At 38.2% G+C, this 21,758-nt stretch overlaps 1 pseudogene; it reads left to right on the top strand.

Moving 5' to 3' along the window:
- The window catches only part of LOC108717464, a 330,982-nt pseudogene that overhangs the window by 240,751 nt on the left and 68,473 nt on the right, over positions 1–21,758 (top strand).

Genomic DNA, 21,758 nt, shown 5'->3' with positions numbered 1-21,758 from the left:
AAAATGCCTCCTGAGGTTTCTTTCACATCCCCACAAGGGACAAGAGTAATAGGAAACATAGAACAGGCTGATTCATCAAAAGGTTGTTTGGGAAAAGCATTAACATCTCTGCACTGATGGCTTTCCTTTGATTCTGCCTGGATGCTACGATGACATTTGAGAGACCTAGAAAATGACTACATGATAGCATGCACAATAGATGTGAAGAGAAAATATAAATATATAAGATTCTTTTGTCACACATTAACAATGGATGATGTTAAGACCAGGAACTGTATATAAATGGTGTCTATGAACAGGTCACATTCTAATGCTCAATACAATGAGATTTTCACTTACACCTTTTTACCCCCACATCTCTTCAAAATAGCAGCACTGGGTTCTGTTACAGGAAGATCAATTCTTTTTCCCTGAATGCCTGTCAGTAGAAAATGAAAAATGATCTGATTGGTTTTCCTTTTGTAACTGTAGCACCTTCACCTCCTCCCTACCACTGAATTGGATCTATCTTGGTTGATCGGTGCTATGGGTGTGACAATGACCAACGTTACATACAAGGTCCTTAACAATGAAGTCCCTCCCTATATTTCATCTCTGATCTCCAAATACTTTTCTTCATGCAACCTTCAATCTGCTTCTGACCTTCGCTCACTTCTCTCATCACTTCTGCCCATTCTCATCTACAAGACTTCTCTTGGGCTTCTGCTTTTCTCCTTCTTTCCAAACTTTCAAATGCTTATTAAAGACCCACCAGTTTATTCAATGTACCTTAATTATGATCAATCATTGCTGTATCATAAATAACAAATTGTTTCTAAAATCCTAATGTCTCAATTGTACCCTAACCTTTACTTTGCAAACTCAAATTTCTAGGGCCCTCTAATCCTACTGTACCGTGTAAACATCTGTTTGTTATTCACCATTTAGTCCCTATTTTTGTTATAACAAAGGTAAAGCACTGCGTATCTTGTCGGCGCTATATAAATAAATGATGATGATGATGATGAAGATTCAATACACTTATGGCTTTAAATGAAACACTTCCTGCTATTTTTTGGTTGGTGCAAACTTTCTCACGTGACTCAGCATGAACATAATACAGAGTAAATGTTAAAAAACTTCATGCGGTGTACACAAAAGTACCTCCAAAAAAAACGTTTCGTGGCCCGCCTGCGCCCATCGTCAGTGATGTAGTGCACAAATGTAAACCCCAACCCGTTAGTCCTTAAATACCCATGTAACTCAACCTTTCCAAACGTGTCCATAGTGTATGACGTAAGACGTAAACATGCGTTTCACATCACTGATCAGTTCGCTTTATAGGATAGCAGCCATTGCTATATTGCCAATCAACTGATGGAGGAAGGCACCATCTTGCCAATTATTCCCTGTTCGCCATTTTGCCAACTCAAGCTGTCATGTGTGTATGGATGCTGGGTTTTCATTTGGAGGGGTTGAACTTGATGGACATTGTCTTTTTTCAACCCAATTTAACTATGTAACTATCTTGCCTAGTGATGGGTGAATTTGCGCCGTTTCGATGCGCCGGCGTCTCGTTTTTGACGTCGGTGCCGTTTTTTTTTACGCCGGCGTCCGTTTTTGACGCCGGCGTCCGTTTTTTCAAAAAAAAATTTTGACACCGGCGAATTTTTGCCGCGAACTTCGCGGGCGTTTCGCGGATTTATTCGCTGGCGGCGAATCGCGCAAGTTCACTGTGAATTCGCGCCTGGCGAATAAATTCGCCCATCACTAATCTTGCCAACTAGTCATCTTTAATTTAAATGTAGTGACTCATTGTGACCCCGAAAGCTGCATTGAGTATATAAATTTACACAAACTTAATGGGGCTGATTCACAAAAGGTCGATATTCTTTAACAGCCAGTTTTGTGCGTTATTTAAGACGCATTATTTAAGGAATGATGCATCAAAGTATTTTCGCATGCGTTAACAGACATATCGCAAGCGTTAATTCTACATTTCTGCACAGCGGTATTCTAATCGCATTGCAATATTTATAGAATAAAATTAATCCTTAAGCATTATTCACTAACATCTTTCAAGATATAAAAACATAAAATAGTGTGATAATTACTGTGAAATTTAACACCTCCTAGGAGTAGGAATTACTAAACAACATCAGATGTAGTGAGGAGCTGTAGGGCAGCAATTAAAGACCTTTATGAGGAACTGGAAACTTATCTACAGCCACTAACACATTTTCATAATACCTTGGGCAGATCCAGAATGTGTCATGGAATTATATTATGTTTCCCAGGGAAAAGAATGACTAGAATACTGTAATAAGAGACTTCTACTCTGCCAGTGGCATCCCAAATGTCTTAGGTGCTGTAGATTGCACGAATAACGTGTGATAATATCAAATGCCTTAAAATATCCCAGAAAATAATGCATGTTGTAAAATACTGCACACAATTCAGCTAAAATGAACGTAAAAAAATATCACTTCTTAAGTTAGACAAGTGAACTTTTAGTGAATCGACCATTAATTCTAAAAATATCAGAAGTGATAACATTTTTAAGGCATGCTATAAATAACACTCACTTTTTCAACCTTTAGTGAATCGGCCCCAATATATGTTAACGTATACTTACATGGGTGTAACAATGAAACAAGAAAAAATACACCTGATCTTTAGCATTTCAAGTTAATATGTAACTTTTATTATAAATTTTTTAAAGTTTTACATTTCTCAAAAGTCTCTCCTCATTGATAACACCTCAAGCAGAGATTTCAAATATTTTGGCTTAATGAAAAAGGCAACCCGGATGCCACCAGGGCACAGGAAAAGGTACTCCATGGGTTCTGACCAAGCATCTGCATTATGTGCTCTTAACACTGCAGCTCTGCCAGTAAATCAGATTGAATGGCTACAAATGATGCACAGAAAATACCGTGTGTGCGTTTAGCCACTGCAAACTGTCTGTCTTTGACAAGGTTATGGCTTTCCCCTTTAAATTGGAGGACAGTTGCAGTCTTACAGTCCACAATTTCAAAAGCTATGTTAAGAAGTCTTTCCTTGCTGCTAGGAATGCCAGGAGACAGGCAGGGCTGTGATAATATAAAACAAAACCTAACAGCATTGCACACTGCAACTGAAATCCATCATGCATAATGATTGTTAGACTTTCTTCATTTTCTCTGACAGCTGCGGCTATACATAGAATATCCTGAGGGACAGTCTCTCCCGCTGTCCTTTGCAGTGTTGGCCCCTAGGGAGAATGATACCCCACCTTTTAGATTTTACCTGCTTGCATTCTCTCTCTAACAATTCACAACGTGCATCCTGTACTACAGCTGTGTTTCTCAGAAATACCAGAACCATGAACTTGATCCCAACTAAGATGTAATTAATTCTTATTGGAGCCAAAACAGGCCTATTGAGTTAGTTTTATTGATTTTTAGTCGAATAAAGGTACGGTGATTTCTGGTTAACAGGTCACATACCTGTGTATAAGATTTAAGATCAAGAAGCATAAATTATACACCTTAAAATAATTGTATGTTCCTTATATTTTTCAAATTTAATGGGTTCAATATACATTTCTGTTATTAATAGGTTCCATTATTAGAGGTGCTGTTAACCACTGTGTTCTTTAGTTCCATTGGTGCTCAGTGGAACCTGTCCTTTTAACAATACTGCCCATTATCGTACCAATCTTACACCCTGGGATTTAGGGCAATACAATGAAAGTGTAATGACAGTTTTTTGCAAGATTTACAAAATGCCCGACACGCCCGCTAACTTTAAACAATAAACTAAGGGCATAAGGTTACTCATGGAGTAATCTGGCAATTAACAGTGCCACACTTCTGGGACATCTAGCACACATGCTATACTGAAACCAAAAGTGATATAGAAGGAGAAACCATGCAGAAATTCAGATGGTGTCTGGAGCCTATTTAAACCTCGGTCAGCATCGCGTCCATCACTTATGCCCCTGAGGATGCTGCAGTGTCAGCGAAACACGTATTGCCTAGGTGGACAGGAGTTCAGCTCCCACTGTTCCCCACATAGACAGGCAGATTGACACGTGTGGGAATATTGTAAGGGAGGGTTTGGGCAGATAATTTAACTGACCTATTTATTATGCAGAATCGTGCATTAGCACCTAATTAAGTCACTTGAATCTATGTTGACATTTACCACCGATCCACACCGATCTTGAAGTTTTATACTCGAGTATAAGCCCCCAAAATATGCTGAAAAACTCTACCTCGGCTTATATTCGGGTCAATCGCAAAAACGGTCGCTGGCGTCCAGGAATAGTCTCCAAGAATATTCGTCGGAGTCCAAGAATGGTCGCCGGCATCCAAAAACGAGACGCCGGCACCTCCAATGGGAGCAGAAACCCTCAATTTTTAGCTGCTTTTCTCACCCTAGGCTTATACTCGAGTCAATAAGCTTTACCAGTTTTTGGAGGTAAAATTAGGTACCTCGGCTTATACTCGGGACTGCTTATAATCGAGTATATACGGTATGTCTGTTTTAAGGATAATATCCTGCACTGTTCTGAATTCATAAGCAGTGAGTCTGTATGTGTACAGCTAACGTGTTTTGTTGTAACTGAACTGGTTTGCTGGCATCAATTTGGGGAAATGTATTCAGATGCTTTTTACCCTGACTTGTTACAGTTAACTAAATAGTATTGTACATGGATTTTGCTGCGGATACGGCACAGTTGAGGCAATTAGTTTGCTTACTTTATTTACAAAAGGGTTATTTCTCTATAATTTTAGAAAAGAAAATATTGGATGCAGAGATACAGTAAAAGCCTGAATTTGTAGAAAACAGGGTTTCATCGAATAGAGGATTTGTTTCAGCCTCAGGACTTGCTTGAATCAAATAATTTTTAAAAGGATTTGACCAATGCCGAACTGTTGAAATTTGGACAAGTGAATGAATTAGGGATGGGCGCATTTTTTTCGCCTTGTTTCGCCGAACAAATGACGCCCATAGACTTGTATGGCGTTGTGTGTCATATGCAAATTAGGATTCAGTCAGATTCAGTTCAGCTGGGCAGAATGATTCGGCCAAATCTGAATCCTGCTGAAAAAGGCCAAATCCCAAACCGAAAAAGTGTCTGTAACTGGTGTATGTAATGTAGTGGAGTAGGGATAGCTCAGCTGTACTTAAGATTCCTAAACATGTGCTTTGTCCTTTAACAGGCTAGATATGGATCCAGATCAGGATTTAAAGGAGAATGCTGCAAATCAGGTAAGTCTGCTTACAAAGAAAAAAAATGTATGTGTTACCATTCAACAGCTAATATGAATATTAAAACATCCCCTGGTACTAAACTATCGAGATGAAGCTTGCTTATATTAGCATTAATATGGTGGCATAGCACATGGTTTCAGTGCAAACAATATCAAAGTGACTGAAAACACTCTTTCAATTTAGAAATGTGTCAGGCCTGAGTCTATTGTCTCATTAATTGCTGAAGATGAGTAGGCTCAGTGTGCTGAAAAGCTAATTACCAGGAGAACCATTTTCTCCATTGTGACCACCATGACCCGGCTTCCTAATGTTGTAGATATATTAAATATACTTTTATATCAGCAGAACCTTTTTCAGCACTGTTTTTATACAATGGATGATATGTCAAAGTTTCCTTTAATGATTTCAGTAAGAGCATTGATGTTTTCAAGCTGTTACTGGAATGGGAAACCTTTTTGTGCGCTTTTCTATTCACACATTATCCATTAAAGCCTGCACAATATAGAAGTTAGCATTTTCTGAATATACACAACACTTTGATGTAGATTTTTCAGCTTATGCAGCTTTAGAATTTCAGCTTTAATGGCAGTGTTTAGAATAGCATCTGCAGGCGCAATTTGCAGCATTAATTTAACCCTCTGCTTGCTGCCCAGCCTGCTAGGACCACTCTCTTACTTACTTGGGTTGCAGTAAGCAGTAGGTTGTCTGAGCTCATTATAGCTACTGTCTTCTATCCACAGTGTCTAAGAAACATATTGGTTGAGTGGTCTGGTATTTTCTTAATGCTAAATTGCTTTGGGATTTTGCTGGGTCTTACCAGTCCTAATACTGAAATGGGTGGGTGAATGGCAGGTGCATGGACATGCGTGGAGATTATGCTTGGATTTGCCAGTCCTGTTCCTTACAGTCCTGATACTGTCATGGGAAAAAAAAAAATTTCAAAATGAATCAGTTAATAGTGCTGCTCCAGCAGAATTCTGCACTGAAATCCATTTCTCAAAAGAGCAAACTAATTTTTTATATTCAATTTTGAAATCTGACATGGGGCTAGACATTTTGTCAATTTCCCAGCTGCCCCAAGTCATGTGACTTGTGCTCTGATAAACTTCAATCACTCTTTACTGCTGTACTGCAAGTTGGAGTGATATCACCCCCTCCCTTTTCCCCCCCAGCAGTCAAACAAAAGAACAATGGGAAGGTAACCAGATAGCAGCTCCCTAACACAAGATAACAGCTGCCTGGTAGATCTAAGAACAGCACTCAATAGTAAAAACCCATGTCTCACCCATGACACATTCCTTACATTGAGAAAGAAAAACAGCAGCCTGCCAGAAAGCATTTCTCTCCTAAAGTGCAGGCATAAGTCACATGACCAGGGGCAGCTGGGAAATTGATGAAATGTCTAGCCCCACGTCAGATTTCAAAATTGAATATAAAAAAATCTGTTTGCTCTTTTGAGAAATGGATTTCAGTGCAGAATTCTGCTGGAGTAGCACTATTAACTGATGCGTTTTGAAAAAAACATGTTTTCCAATGACAGGATCCCTTTAAAAAAAACAGAAGATGATTGCACTGATAAACTACTTACAAACTACCTTTCCTTCACAAGGGATGAACACTGCACCATCTTTATGGACAGGCTGGAACGTCGAGCCTCTAATCCATTGTACTGTGGATAAGGTCTCCTTTTATCCTGTGTCCTGTAATTCCCCCTTGTTATAATTGTGAAGATATCTATCTCTGTGCTTGACAATCCATGGCAGTCTCCATCTTGGCTTATCTGAGTGGCATAGTTTGCAGTGCAGCTCCTGATGAATATCCTTTTATTTCCCACCTTTAATATTCACTAGGGACATGAAAGGGACATGAAGTCAAATGTGGGCAGTTGTATTCTAAGACAATTTGTATTTGGTCTAATTAGTTTTTTTTATTTATTTATATTTATTATTATTTATCATTAATTTGAATTTTATTCTGTAGCTGACAACTTGGTATTAGCATATTCACACTTGCCCTGGTCAAACCAGAATTACCTGTGACAAAAAGCTAAAAAAAAAAAAAAACTACTTGCTGCAAGATACAGTTATCAATGAAAAAAACAAAAATATGAAATATACAAAAGGTTGGATGTGGTTTTCTGTGTTTACTCTCTTGGACCCTACGAATGGCTTTCAATTCAAACTAGTAAAGTGCCAATTCAAATTCAAAATGTGATATACAGTCACTACTCTCACTTACTTATATCTGCCAACGTTTTACAGTAGATACCCTCCAGTTGTCGAATGGGTAACAACAGCACCTTTCCCTCTTCCTCTACTTTCCTTTTGGCTTCAAATTGTACAGTAGGTCAATTTACTTTGCTGACATAGGCTTAATGAATTTTATATCTAGAGACCAGTGAAGAGATGGAGTTTTCTTATAAAGATTATAATTTAATAAACATCTAATTAGGTCAGTGTTACCTTGAAAAACTGACCTGTTAATTGTACTTGCTCAAATAAACAACCGACTAAGCACAATTTTCCCATATATATATATATACTGTATATACAGGTATGTGATCTGTTATCTTGAAACTCCTTATCCAGAAAGCTCTGAATTACTGGAAAGTCACCTCCCATAGACTCCATTTAAAAGAGATTCTGTCGTCATTTTTATGATGTTTTTTTTTCTAAATTACACTGTTTACACTGCAAATAATTCACTCTACAATATAAAATTTAAATCCTGAACCAACAAGTGTATTTTTTTTAGTTGTAATATTGGTGTGTAGGCAGCCATTTAATGTAATTTTGCCTGGTCATGTGCTTTCAGAAAGTGCCAGCACTTTAGGATGCAACTGCTTTCTGGCAGGCTGTTGTTTCTCCTACTCAATACAACTGAATGCAATGCAGTGGGACCTGGATTTTATTATTGAGTGCTGTTCTTAGATCTACCAGGCAGCTGTTATCTTGTGTTAGGGAGCTGTTATCTAGTTACCTTCCCATTGTTCTGCTGATTGGCTGCTGGGGGAAACAGATGGGGCTATATCATCCAGCTTGCAGTGCGGCAGTAACAGTTTATCAGAGCACAAGTCACATGACTGGAGGCAGCTGGGAAACTGACAATATGTCTAGCCCCATGTCAGATTTCAAAATTTTATATAAAAAAAATCTGTTTGCTCTTTTGAGAGACTGATTTTAGTGGAGAATTCTGCTGGAGCAACTACAACAATGGCTGCATTTTGAAAAAAAAAATGTTTTTCCCATGAAAGTATCCCTTTAATCACATCTTAGTACTTTTTTTTCGTATAATAGTTGTGAAATGCATTTCCTCTATAATATTAGTGGGACATTTCTTCATGTGGACTTTGGAGTATAAAAGGGAAAAAAAAGTAGGGGAAGGGAAAAAAAACAGTAAAAGGTTAATTGCAAATTGAGCAAAAATAAAATGCCTGTGAATAAACCTTCACCATACTCCAAAAAGCATTTTATTTCTATTCAATTCTCTCGGTTACATCAGTACCCATAGCAACACACACTTTGTAGAACAACGATGAATAGCTTTTCCTAGAGGGGAGCTCTCACAGTGCCAAGTCTTTGAGACAGACATGCCAGTTTCCTTGACTTTTCCTTCTCATTCCTTATTTTATCTCAACACAAGCAGTCTGAATAGAAGCAACCTGAAGTAGAAAACAATAATGCCATCCCTACATAACTCATTTCAATTGCAAATCATGTTATATTTATCCACTGGAAGCATTCAGCCATCCTTCCCAGAGGTTTGATGCAGAAAACTAATTACTAACACAAGGAGATAACATTCACCTTTCAATAACCAAATCCAGCTATTAGGCCATGTAACACCAAGCAATTAGACTTTGTCATTTATTACATGGCTGATACTGTTGCTGACGCTTCTCCTGTAAATTATATAATATGACTTTATACTGAAACTCTCTTACCTAAAATGAATGTGTTATTTTTATTAGATAATGTTTTTACGAATCAGTAACTTTTATGAAGTTTGCCAAAACTAAGTTAAAAAAGGAGTTTTGTCTGAATTGATCACATTTTGTTAATATAAAGCACTGAATTTTTTTTTAAGTTGCTATAGGCATTAATATGCAACCCAGTATCACCACTCACTTCCCACGTTAATTGCAGTATACAGTATATATATTATAGGAGTCTTTATATAGCTAATGAATCGAGTTATAAACCACCACCCCCATACCATTTCACCATCTGTTATTGGGTTATGTGCTAATACATTACTAATGCATTTCACTGTGGGAATTTAAGGGATCCAACCACTGGTTTAATCGCTTACAGCAGGTTGATAACAATTTAGGGACAGTATTCACAAATAGCAGCTCATGTGTATTTCATCTCAAAAAAGAATGTAGGATGTTGTATACTTTATATCACACCAGAACTGTTGCTTATTCTCTAATTAAAGGGAATCTCTGTAATCAAAATGCAAAAATAATAAATTAGATAGCATGCATACAATGCAGAATCAAACAGCAAATTCTACTTTTATTTAAGTGTTTTGAGCCACAAGTTCTAACCAACTGTAAACAAAGCATACCATTTGCATAACAAAATTGGATTCCATGATTCATTTATGCCCTTAGGGTACGTGCAATCCAGCTTCTTAACCCATTTACCCTAAAATTATAGTACAGATATGGGTTGTATTTATTATCATTGGAAACATGATGCTGGTTTGCTTCACCCTTTTAAACTAAGGTGATTAAATGTCATTTTATTTCACTTTACCTCTGAGTCTTGGGTTTGGTACATAACTATATTTGTAGTTGATAGCCTTGGCTAAAAGGAAATACAGGTATGGGATCAGTTATCTGGAAACCAGTTATCCAGAAAGCTCCAAATTACAGAAAGCCCATCTCTCATAGACACCTTTTTATCCAAATCAAAATTTAAAAAAATGATTTCCTTTTTCTTTGTAATAATTTAACAGTACCTTGTACTTGATCCAAACTGAGATAATCCTTATTGGAAGCAAAACCAGCCTATTGGGTTTATTTAGTGCTTGTATTGCTTTCTAATAGAATTATGGTAAAAGTCCATCATACAGAAAAAGCCAAGGCCCTGAGCATTCTGGATAACATGTCCCATACCTGTACAAGATCCTTCAACACTTGACTTTGACTAAGGAAAGAAAAATCAATAGTCTGATAGATGGTTTCTCAACAGAATTGTAACAATTTTTAGTTTTCTTTACAACGGTCACCAGGCTAACTTCAGTGGACTGTATCATGTAACACCTTTGAACAATGGGGCATAGTAGAAATACATTTCTAGCATTTGGAGCAATAAATTATAGCTTGTATTGCCTTTTATCTGCTATGCCGCTTAACGGGATACATGTTTTTTTTTCCAAAATGCAGTTAATAGTGCTGCTCAAACAGACTTCTGCACTGAAATCCATTTTTCAAAAGAGAAAACAAATTTTTTACATATATAATTTAGAAATCAGACATGGGCCTAGACATATTGTCAGTTTCCCAGGTGCCCCCAGTCATGTGACTTGTGCCCTGATAAACTTCAGTCACTCTTTACTGCAAGTTGGACTGATATCACCCCCTCCCTCCCCCCTCCCTGGCAGCCCATCATCAGAACAATAGAAGGTACCCAGATAAAAGCTCCCTGGTAGATCTAAGAACAGCACTCAATAGTAAAAATCCATGTCCCACTGTGACTCCTTCAGAAACACTGAGTAGGAGAAACAACAGCCTGTCAGAAAGCAGTTCCATAATGCAGCACTGGCTCTTTCTGAAAGCACATGACCAAGCAACATGAACTGAGATGGCCGCCTACACACGAATATTACAACGAAAAAAAATACACTTGTTGACTTAGGAATGAAAATTTACATTTACATGGTAGAGTAATTATTATTTGCAGTGTAAACAGTGTAATTTAGAAATAAAAACTACACCATACAAATCATGGCAGGTCCCTTTAAACATGAAACATGCACCCACCCCCTTTCTCCATTCCTAAAACCACCAATGTGCACTCAACCATTGCCCGCATTCTTATTCAAAAAGGAAAATTTATTGTTTTCTGATAATGCATGTGCTTTAAACAGAAAGAACATGGGAGATAATGTATTAAGTTGCTTTGCTATATATTTTCAGTGCTCTTTTAACTCTGCCTATACAAAACTGCCAAGCCAGTGATAAAGGTTGATTGAATGTGCAATACGATATTCTTTCATTTGTTAGAATCTCTAGCGGAGGTAATTGTAAGTCAGTGACAGACTACAGGAATTCAATAGTCCGTTTGGTTACACTATTTAGATAAAGTTGTACAAAAGGAGCTGTGATAATTGCAGGCTTTTAATTTCAGACCTGATGTTTTGTGGTATTTTATAGAGAAAACTTTATTTCAAGTGTATTTTTAATTAGCCTTAACTAAATGGAAAGTAGTTACAAGAAAACAAAAAACATTGATGGCCAGGCCCTCCAATAAGTAAAAAAACATTGGTGGCCAGCCCCCCTGATAAAAGTTTTTAAAAGACATTGGTGGCCAGGGTCCCACATTAAAGTGAAAAAAGAAGACCATTGGTGTTCAGTGGAACGTACCTTTAAAGGTCTTTAATTTTCCTTCTTCTCTTCTTCATCTCCTTTTGGTAGCTGCTTTTGGCTCCTTTCAAATGCAGTGTGGTCAGGCCCCCCTTAAAGATTAACTACCAGACCCAGTACAGTTGTCCTCCCTGTGCCCCCTGATGGTGGCCCTGCTTAGGGGCACCTTGCGTCAGGTGATATTGCCCTACAGGTTACCAGGGATAGGGATAGAAAGATGGTATGGACTGATTACTCGCAATAAGGACAATTCACCGGCAATGTACGTTTGACTTTATTGTTGAACTCTAGTTGAGAACTCTTTCTCAGGTAAGATATATTTTCTTGTTCTTTAAAGTGTAAATTCCACTCTTCTGTCGCAGAGAGCGCCCTGCAGCATCTATGTGGCCCCTCCTTGTTCCTGTAGAGCACAAAAAATGTAACCGGGGAAAAGTGGGGGGCTTTATCGCCCAACACATTTGAGGCACTATGTTAAGATTTCACTATATTCTATATTCTTGGATTTTGCCTTTTTGGCCATACCCTGAAGCATTCAGTCATGCCCAAAAACCCACAACATTTTGTATAACCAACACTCCTTTAATCACTTCACTCCGGACTGTCTTAGGGAATTAGTGGCTGTTGGCAAGTATGTTTTTATTTCACCAGATTTTCCCTCTGACTCCACCAGTGCCAGTTTGGCATTGTTGTTGTACATCAGGGCATAAAGTATACTTCATTTTTTGGCTCACTCCCTCTTTCCTTATCCTACAACCTTTAGGCATACTTTAGTGAGGGAAGCTCAAACATACTGAATATCATCTCTTTTTCACTATTCTGCTTCTGGCTGCACCAAGATTAAAATGTTAAACAACTGCCCTTCACTCCCCCACCTTAAGCCTAAAACAGAATAAGGGAGAGAAGTATGGTGGTTAAAAATGCTTTATTTCAGTAAGTGTGGCAGTGTTGATGATGAAAGGAGTGGCCATGTTTGTTAGGATGTGTTTTGAGGCACCAAGCTATCTGTACAAGTTGTAAATGCAATCTAGGCATGCTTTGCAACTTGCACAGGACAGCATCTTCATCAGGGAGTACCTTTGCAGCTAACTTCTCTTTTTGCAGCTCATTCTCTTTTAGGAGCTTGAATGGGAACTCCACACAAACATAACTTGAGCTTTTTGAAAAGTAAACATTATTTCAAGCAACTTTGCAATATACATTAATTAACAAATATTCAGACTTTTCATGATTTTCAATGGTTTGGAACAGTTCTCTAATCCTAGTCCCCCTGCTCTCCTGCTGATCTGTCTGACTACTTTGCTGAGCTGAGCTGGCTGACTACTGTTACTTTGTATCAGCAGCCACCTGTCCTTAGCCTGCATCCTCCAAAACCCCACAATTCCCTGCACACATGATTTCAATAAGGAACAGAACATCACAGTGCAATGCATTGTGGGTTATGTAGTTCCTGCATGCTGTCTGTAAGCTGTAGAGAAGTTGTTACAATTTGTAACATCAGAGTTTAGTCCCTCCTTCCCAGGATTTCAAATGATGCAAAAACAGCTGGATTTCAGCATAGAAAATGACATTTATTCATACTTTTTGAAGAAACTGATAAGTGTGATGGGTATATTAGTGGCTTCTGGGTTATGAGGGCTTCTTTATCAAATTTTAGTTTGGAAGCCGGAGTTCCCCTTTAAGTGAGGATTCTACCTCCTACCCCGGCCTCTACCCCTGCAGCTGCTTGATTTACAATTTGAAATTGGATTCCACACTCTAGAATTTTGGAAGCCTGTCAATTTGCCCCTTTGTGGCAAATTGGAGAGGCTTTGAATTGGTTTTTTGCCTTCCTCTAGATCAGCTAGCAGTTAGGTAAGTTAAACGTATATTGACTTAAAAGGTTGAACTCGATGGACGTGTCTTTTTTCAACCTAACTTACTATGTTACTATGTCATGTGGTGGTCACATGGGTCATGCCATGCATTAATTGTTCCAAACAGAAAAGAGAGAAGATTGCTGGAAAGTCCAGTTGAACACTAACACACTACTTCCCACTAATCAATAATTAATTGTCAGTAAGATTCACTTTTGTTATAAATATCAGAACAAAACCAGCCATTAAGAGTGAAATAAAATGCACATGTGGAGTTTAACATATAGAAATTGGGAAGCTTTAGGATAGGACTTCATGGACGATTTGCGTGCAATCTGGCGCGCTGCGCAAAAACACAGGCGTCACATCGGATGCAACAGAAATAAGATAAGTAATGGAAATGTCGGATGAAGTTGTAGCGTTGATCCGACGAGACGCGACTGTTGCAGACACAGCGTACAGCATCTGCATCCGACAGTCGTTTCACATCGGATCAACGCTGCGATACCATCCGACATTTCCATTACTTACCTTATTTCTGTTGCATCCGACATGACACCTGCGTTTTTGCACAGCGCGTCGGATTGCACACAAATCGTCCGTGAAGTCCTACCCTTAGAGACCAGCTGGGAATTTGTTATTGATTTATAGCAAAGGGTGAGTTACTGTTAACTGGAAGTTCCAGCAATTTTCTCTCCTTTTTGCTAAGAATGATTAATGCACATTGAAACATTAGAACTTCTTACCAACACTTTGATTTTCCACTTACTGTACCTTGATCGATAATAACATCCATGCACACCATGCAAACCCACTGCTGCAACAAAGCTTGATTCCTGCAATAATACCAATGCTCCCATTGCCAGTTTTATATGTTAAAGGGATCCTGTCATCGGAAAACATGTTTTTTTCAAAACGCATCAGTTAATAGTGCTACTCCAGCAGAATTCTGCACTGAAATCCATTTCTCAAAAGAGCAAACAGATTTTTTTATATTCAATTTTGAAATCTGACATCGGGCTAGACATTTTGTCAATTTCCCAGCTGCCCCTGGTCATGTGACTTGTGCCTGCACTTTAGGAGAGCAATGCTTTCTGGCAGGCTGCTGTTTTTCCTTCTCAATGTAACTGAATGTGTCTCAGTGAGACATGGGTTTTTACTATTGAGTGTTGTTCTTAGATCTGCCAGGCAGCTGTTATCTTGTGTTAGGGAGCTGTTATCTGGTTACCTTCCCATTGTTCTTTTGTTTGGCTGCTGGGGGGGAAAAGGGAGGGGGTGATATCACTCTAACTTGCAGTACAGCAGTAAAGAGTGATTGAAGTTTATCAGAGCACAAGTCACATGACTTGGGGCAGCTGGGAAATTGACATTATGTCTAGCTCCATGTCAAATTTCAAAATTGAATATAAAAAAAATCTGTTTGCTCTTTTGAGAAATGGATTTCAGTGCAGAATTCTGCTGGAGCAGCACTATTATCTGATTCATTTTGAAAAAATTTTTTTTTCCCATGACAGTATCCCTTTAAGAAACAAAGGATTTGGATGTGGCTCAAGTGGACATTGCTTCATTTCATTGTCAATAGTAACTTATGAAAGCCAGATAGTAGTTCATGCAGATGTTGTGATTATTTTTTAGAGGGGATTCGATATTGTTAAATGCAGCTGTTGAAGCCTTAAAAGATATCTAAGATATTAGGCGCAACCCAGTGAATTCATTCACTTGATATTTCCCCTCCTCTTAGGTAATGCTCTGGTCCAGCAAATAACAGCACAGCTCCACTCCAACATTTTTATAACTTTTCCCAGTTAACCCTCATCAACTTTTTTCCCAGATTGATGAATGTGGTTCTTAAAAGGAGCACTTAGTGATTTAATTCACCGAGGAGGAATTTGCCTTTCCATGTCTTTTAAGAGAACATGATATCAGTATACAGGGATTTCTTTTCATATGTTTTTCCTTATAAAACCTTTATTGGTTATATTATATTTTTTAAATGTAACAAGCAGAAAGTGTACTAAATGTCTGGTTTGTTTTTCCTCTAGAGGACAGAAGATCAGAATGGAAGCTCAACCAAAGCACAAAGTCTTGACTCTTCAGGATGTGGTATGGTTTTTATCGTAAGTATCCTTTCAATGATTTTGCATTTGCTGATATATTGACTGAATACTTATTCATATGAACCAACAGCAAGAATGGTAGGACATGTGATTCTCATCTGTCTTTTGTCGTGCAAACCCACTGATATTTTATTGTCTTCAGCAACGGCAACAAGAAAATACAAAGGTTACCCTTAGTTTCTATATTACCAACAACCCTGAGAGGACTAATCTGGAGTATTTTTACCTTCTTCTGGATCATTTAATTTATACAGGTTTTTCTTGGAAAAACTGATAATCTTTTGTAAACCTTATCTACGATGTAACGGAAAGTGTGACATTTAAAAAAATAAATTCCTTACGATTTATTTTGTCGGAAATAACCGTTTTTTTCAAATTATACAGGATATCCACAGAGCAGTTAAGCAGTAGATGATATATGGTATCCAGGGCTGTAGGTGAGCAGAAATAGCCAGGAACAAAAATCCAGCAGGAAAGTGTCCTATGTTGGTGCTAATTTTGGTATTTTTCTTTATTATGTCCCCTATATAAAATTGTTCTGCAGAATTCTAGCATAGTAACGAAGCTTATGTCTTGTAAACCACTAATAAAAATAATATGGGAAATTCTTTTCAAAAGAGCTGCTAAGAGTTTGCAGAGTCTACATGTTTATGGGCCTTTAGGGCTCATTTGAGGACTAGGTTCATGTAAATGGATGTAGAATTGCACTTATAAAAGGACAACTATTTACTTGTTAAACTCCCACTTCCTGATCCTCATCTCATAGCCTAGGTTTGCAATAATAAACCTCCTTGGGAAAAGTATCAAACTCAGCACCACTCATCCAGTAGGCTTTGGGCTGTTATAGTATTTATATGTGAACAGTAGGTCCAAGATTTGTCATTGGGCAGCATTTGGCTTCTCTTATTACAAGCACAGATACCAAATTGAAAGCATAACTTTTATATTATAAGGTGTCATATCAAGCACTAACTCTGTTTTCTTTCTTCCTTTATCATCTGTGCCATTACCTCCATACACTACACATTTTGTCCAGAGGGAGAGACTTTACCAGCCTTTTGTTTCCTTAAAAACTGCACATGAACTTTCTTTCTTATTTATTTTATTTGTGGGCCATATTGTTCACTAGAAAAGTCATGTTTTCAACTTAAGCTTGAATTAACTTACTCAGGGCTACAAGACCTTGCCACGGCAGCTGACAGAGCATCTTGGCACTTAATACTGTTTCCATATTGTATCTCTTTTCCACATGGCCTTGCCAAGCTTCTTGTTCTCATTAACTGCTTTAATCAGATGTAGGTCAGCCCATTTGCCTTGAGTTACATTACTGTTAAAATGTACTTGCTAATTAGCATGTCTGACAGCAGCTTGTGCACTATTGGATTCATAATATTACAAAAATCAATATCTTTTTTGCCAGCGTGACGTAATTTCGGTACTTCGCCAATTTACTAACGGGCGCACGCGTAACTTCGCTAGCGAAAGAGACTGACACTGGTGCTTATTCGCACTCAATCGTCAGATGAAGTTTCGCCCTGGCAAAGGCACATAACTGTGCAAATTCGGATTTTACTGAACGTTACCTCTTGCGCCAGACTTGCCTTCACAACCTCAGACGAGGCAAAGTGCAATAGAGTAGATAGGACTTCCTCAAAATTTAGTTGAAAATTTTTCTAAGTCCCAAAAAAGCGCTGGCATATTTTCCTTTTTTCAGGGTGATAGGCTGCAAAAGAGCGTACTTTTTTTTTGGGGTAACCGGCTTCCCCCATACATTTCCTAACATATGGCACATAAACTATACACTGGGCTCATGTGTGGGGCATTATAATAACTCTGTTTTCTTTTATAAAGTTTAACTGGACTTGTGTAATGTATTTGCTGCAACCTATATGTCCATTTAACTTTAACTTCCCGCCGTATACAAATTAGTAGTTAAGGGGCGAAAAATTCGCGAAACAATGCTGGCGTCTAGTTTTTGATGTCTGCGTCCATTTTTTTTTTGACGCCGGCGAATTTTTGCAGCTTTTTCGTGAAATTATTCGCTGGTAGCGAATCGTGGAAATTCGCTGCAAATTCGCGCCTGGTGAAAATATTCGCCCATCACTACAAATTAGCCAAGGCTAGTGCAACTTCGCTCTGCTTGCCGAATTAATATTAATGCTAGCGCAACTTCGCCAGCGTTCAGCACCCTGGACGCAACTTCGTATTCAAGTGAATTAGCGTTGTCTGAGAGAATTTTCACCTGGCGAAGTGTTGCGCTGCCTGCAAAGCCGTCACTGGTGAATTGAATTTGCCCCGTGGGCTGAAGTTCAGTTTGGAGCATTAGATCTGTTTAAGACAGAGAGGTGTATAACTGTGCACTATTTCTGTGGGTACAAGTGTGTGTCAGAAGACTAAACACATTCTGATCTGTCTCAGTACTGTGTGAGAATGACACAATATATGTATATTAGTCGACATCTGTGAGTGCTTTGTGCTAAACTGAGGTGAGAGACATGTTTTCTGCAGGCGGCACAGAGTGACACATTTTGCATCACCAATTCTTATTATAACCTGGGTAAAAAAAATAGCTACTGCCAAGGCACTCTTTTACTATGTCACCATTTGTTTTTTATAATCATCTTATTATAGGAGAAACCAAACCAGCCACCTACATACCTTATATTTCCCATCATCTCTCTCCCGTGCAGTCCACCCTCCTCCCTCACTGTATTCAGTTCTTCCACATCACTGCCTTCACAGACTCTGACACACAAATCCATGGCTGTCACATTTCTGTGGCTGGTTTATTCATTGCTCAGGGACTCACAGATTACCTTTTCTTAACATACACAACAGTTCTTTATAGTCAAAAGAAATGTGTTTTTAAAGTCTCCTGTGATTGTTAGACCTGAGAATAAATAGCACCTCTCCTCACTGAGAAGGCGCATAGAAGTCAAACATTTTTCTTCAGATTAAATTGAATATTTTGAACTGTATAGGCTAAAATTCAACGTCCATAATGAAGTCATTATAAATGTTTGTGCTTTGCAAACTTCAAAGGTTGGAGTTGAGCCAACATCAGTGTTCACAGCAAGCAGGTTTACTTAGGTAAGTACTACCACATGTTTTGGATTTAAGGGGCCACTATACCTTTATTTTTAATCTTTGCTTCTATTTGCCAATGAAAACACTAACCCCCATATGTAATAAAAGGCACTACGTTTGCCCAGGAGCATTAACCCATAGCAACCAAGAATATGCTTGATTTTGAACGGGTGACCAGTAAATGCTACCTACCGATTGGCTGCTATGGGTTAATGCTCCTGGGCAAACTTAGGGGTCCATTTACTAACAAAAAAAAAAAAACTCTAATACATTGAATTTGCATTCTACCGGTTCTACAAAAAAAAGTGAAAACTCCAAATTGAAAAAAATTGCTTACATTTTGCCTAGGACAACTCCCTTTGACGTTTACATGAACATAGAAGCTTTTAGATGCTGTGGTTTTTGAGGTTTTGTCCCTTAGTGAACCTATAAAGTTAGCATTTTTGACTCTAACTCTAATTTGTGAGTTTTAGGGGAGAAAAACTTGAATCCTGGAAGAACTTCAAACCCAGCTTAGCAACTCCTGCTGCCCTCCTGTTGTATCATAAAATAACAAGAACAGGGCAGAAGAGGGAATGTCTGGACAGTTTATTGGGTATCATAAGATGACTCTGGGTGTGTGGCCAGCCACAAAGGAGAAGTGAAATAGTGAAGTTGTATTAAAAAGGTGGCATGCATTCACCAAATATTTATCTTTGTCTAAAACTTATTCAGAAATTGTTTTGCAATTCACAATTCAGCAATCTTGTTCAAAACTGAGTCTCTACTGGTACCATCTAATTCCCTCTGTCATGTTGATGTCAGCCAGTGGATTCTAACTTACCAGTGCCCCACACGCTGTGTACCCCTACATCATTCAAATGAGTCTCTCCTTGTGCCTCAGGTACCAAACTTGGATTGCAATTGTAGCCATTCAAATACAGTATAGATAACTTGGTAACCAATAGTCCAGTATAAGGATAAAGACAATTTGATAAAGCACAATGCCAGTCTGATGCTCATCTCTTGGGGATCAATCCCAGGTTGCATGTGAATACTGGAGGGTTCCACACAAGTGAAAGGTTGTCTGGCATTGACAGGAGACAATGTATAGAAAGGATAGAATAGTGACAAGAAAAAGGGAGTAGTTTATGGGAAAGACCATTTGATGTTTCTTTTTTTGTTTCATTTGTATTTTATAAACAGCTGTAATATACAGTTACACCAAAAGCAAACACAGGAACAGATACAAGGCTTACTTTATACTTTATACCTTGAGTAATACTTTATTCCTTGAGTAATGTAGTATTTTAATAATGTCTTATCCAAAGAGACATTAGAATTCTTTTCCAGCCAGTTAATGTTAAAGATATACTGTACATCTGTCTGTAATTTGGGTTTGTTGTAGATGTGTTCCTTGTGAAACTTCCTACCTTCAGCCTCACCTACTGCCTGCCTGTGTGTACTAAAACGTGTCCAGATACGTAGCACAATGCTCAATATGTTAATTCTAGGTACTGACCTATCTGTTTGATGCTGATCTGTAATATATCTGTGGTTTATCTTGGAAAACATGTCACATAAATCCAAAGAGAACAGATGTAATGAGCAAGCCTAAGTTTACTGTAAAAATCAGCAGATACACAGGAACTAACCCTTTAATTGTTTAGATTGGCATTATAGCGTCATTAGTCCAGTTCCAATTCATGGCCTTGAATAGTGGACTGGGCTTATAGTAGATCGTAGCGATGGCTGGACATAACACTCTCCTTACTTATCCGCACCTCTGCTAATTGATGTGCCTGCACCCAAATGCATTGCCTCAACTTGTTGAATGCAGGCAGATGCAGCAAATTTTGGTCCAAAACCCCTTGTTTTTGGTGCCAAGTTGTCTGCCTGTATCCGAGCCAAGGCAATATATTCAGGTGCAGTCACATCACATAGGGAAGGAGCATCAGAGGAGAGGATTCTCGGAAATCTGCAACACGTGGCACTAGCCTTAAACTGTGTGAAGAGGGCTGGTAATAAGGGTGACATAATTGTATGATTCAGTAAGCACTTATATGTAACTAAAGTAAAATATGCTATGATTTTATCCCTGCTCCAGTGAAGCTTACAGTCTATTTTTTTATTACATGCACACATAAACACTAGGGTCAATTTTTATCAGAAGCCAGGAAGGAGTGTAGGAGGAAACATTTGTACACCATGTGATGTGTTTATATATTTCTTTAATTTTTTTGTTCCATTCCCTGTATTTGATGCTTAGGTCAGTGGAATATTGTAGACTTTAACTCACAATGCTATAATTTAGAGAAGCCCAAACCTTTTTGATAAGCTAAAACTGTCTCACAACAGCAAACCCAGTAATGACACATCCCTGCACAAAACAAAACTTCTACTATATATTTCCTCATTGTGGCTATTTATACTTGGCATTTGGTAACTTGTTTGTATACTAAATTGATGGTGTGCTACAAAAAACACTTAGTAACTCTCCAATAATAGAAACTGCCTGTGCAGAAAGTTTAACATTGAGTTGAGAAAGTAAAGCCACTTTACTGGATGTCAGTCTTCCCCAGGCAATAATCTCAGTATCTGTTCTCTCATCTCAGAATATTAATCTTCTATTTTAACATGAGGGTCATTACTCCTTTTTGATGAGTTCTCTTGGAAGTTTATAGCTATCAGCAATTCAAAGTATCACAACCTCAGATATTTCAATCACAGATGCTTAGCTGTAGCTTGCAAAGATTATACTTATCCTTTCCTGTAATAGAACTGTGCTAACAGATGATTCTTCCTTCAGTCTGATATCCCTTAAACTTCCTTTACCTGAACTAAATGTCACATCAGTGCAAAAAATAGGGATTTGTAACCTTATGC

The sequence above is a fragment of the Xenopus laevis genome, chromosome 5S (assembly GCF_017654675.1).
Source record: "Xenopus laevis strain J_2021 chromosome 5S, Xenopus_laevis_v10.1, whole genome shotgun sequence".
Taxonomy (NCBI): domain Eukaryota; kingdom Metazoa; phylum Chordata; class Amphibia; order Anura; family Pipidae; genus Xenopus; species Xenopus laevis.
The sequence above is the reverse complement of the archived record's forward strand: the minus strand, read 5'-3'. Positions and strand labels throughout refer to the sequence as shown.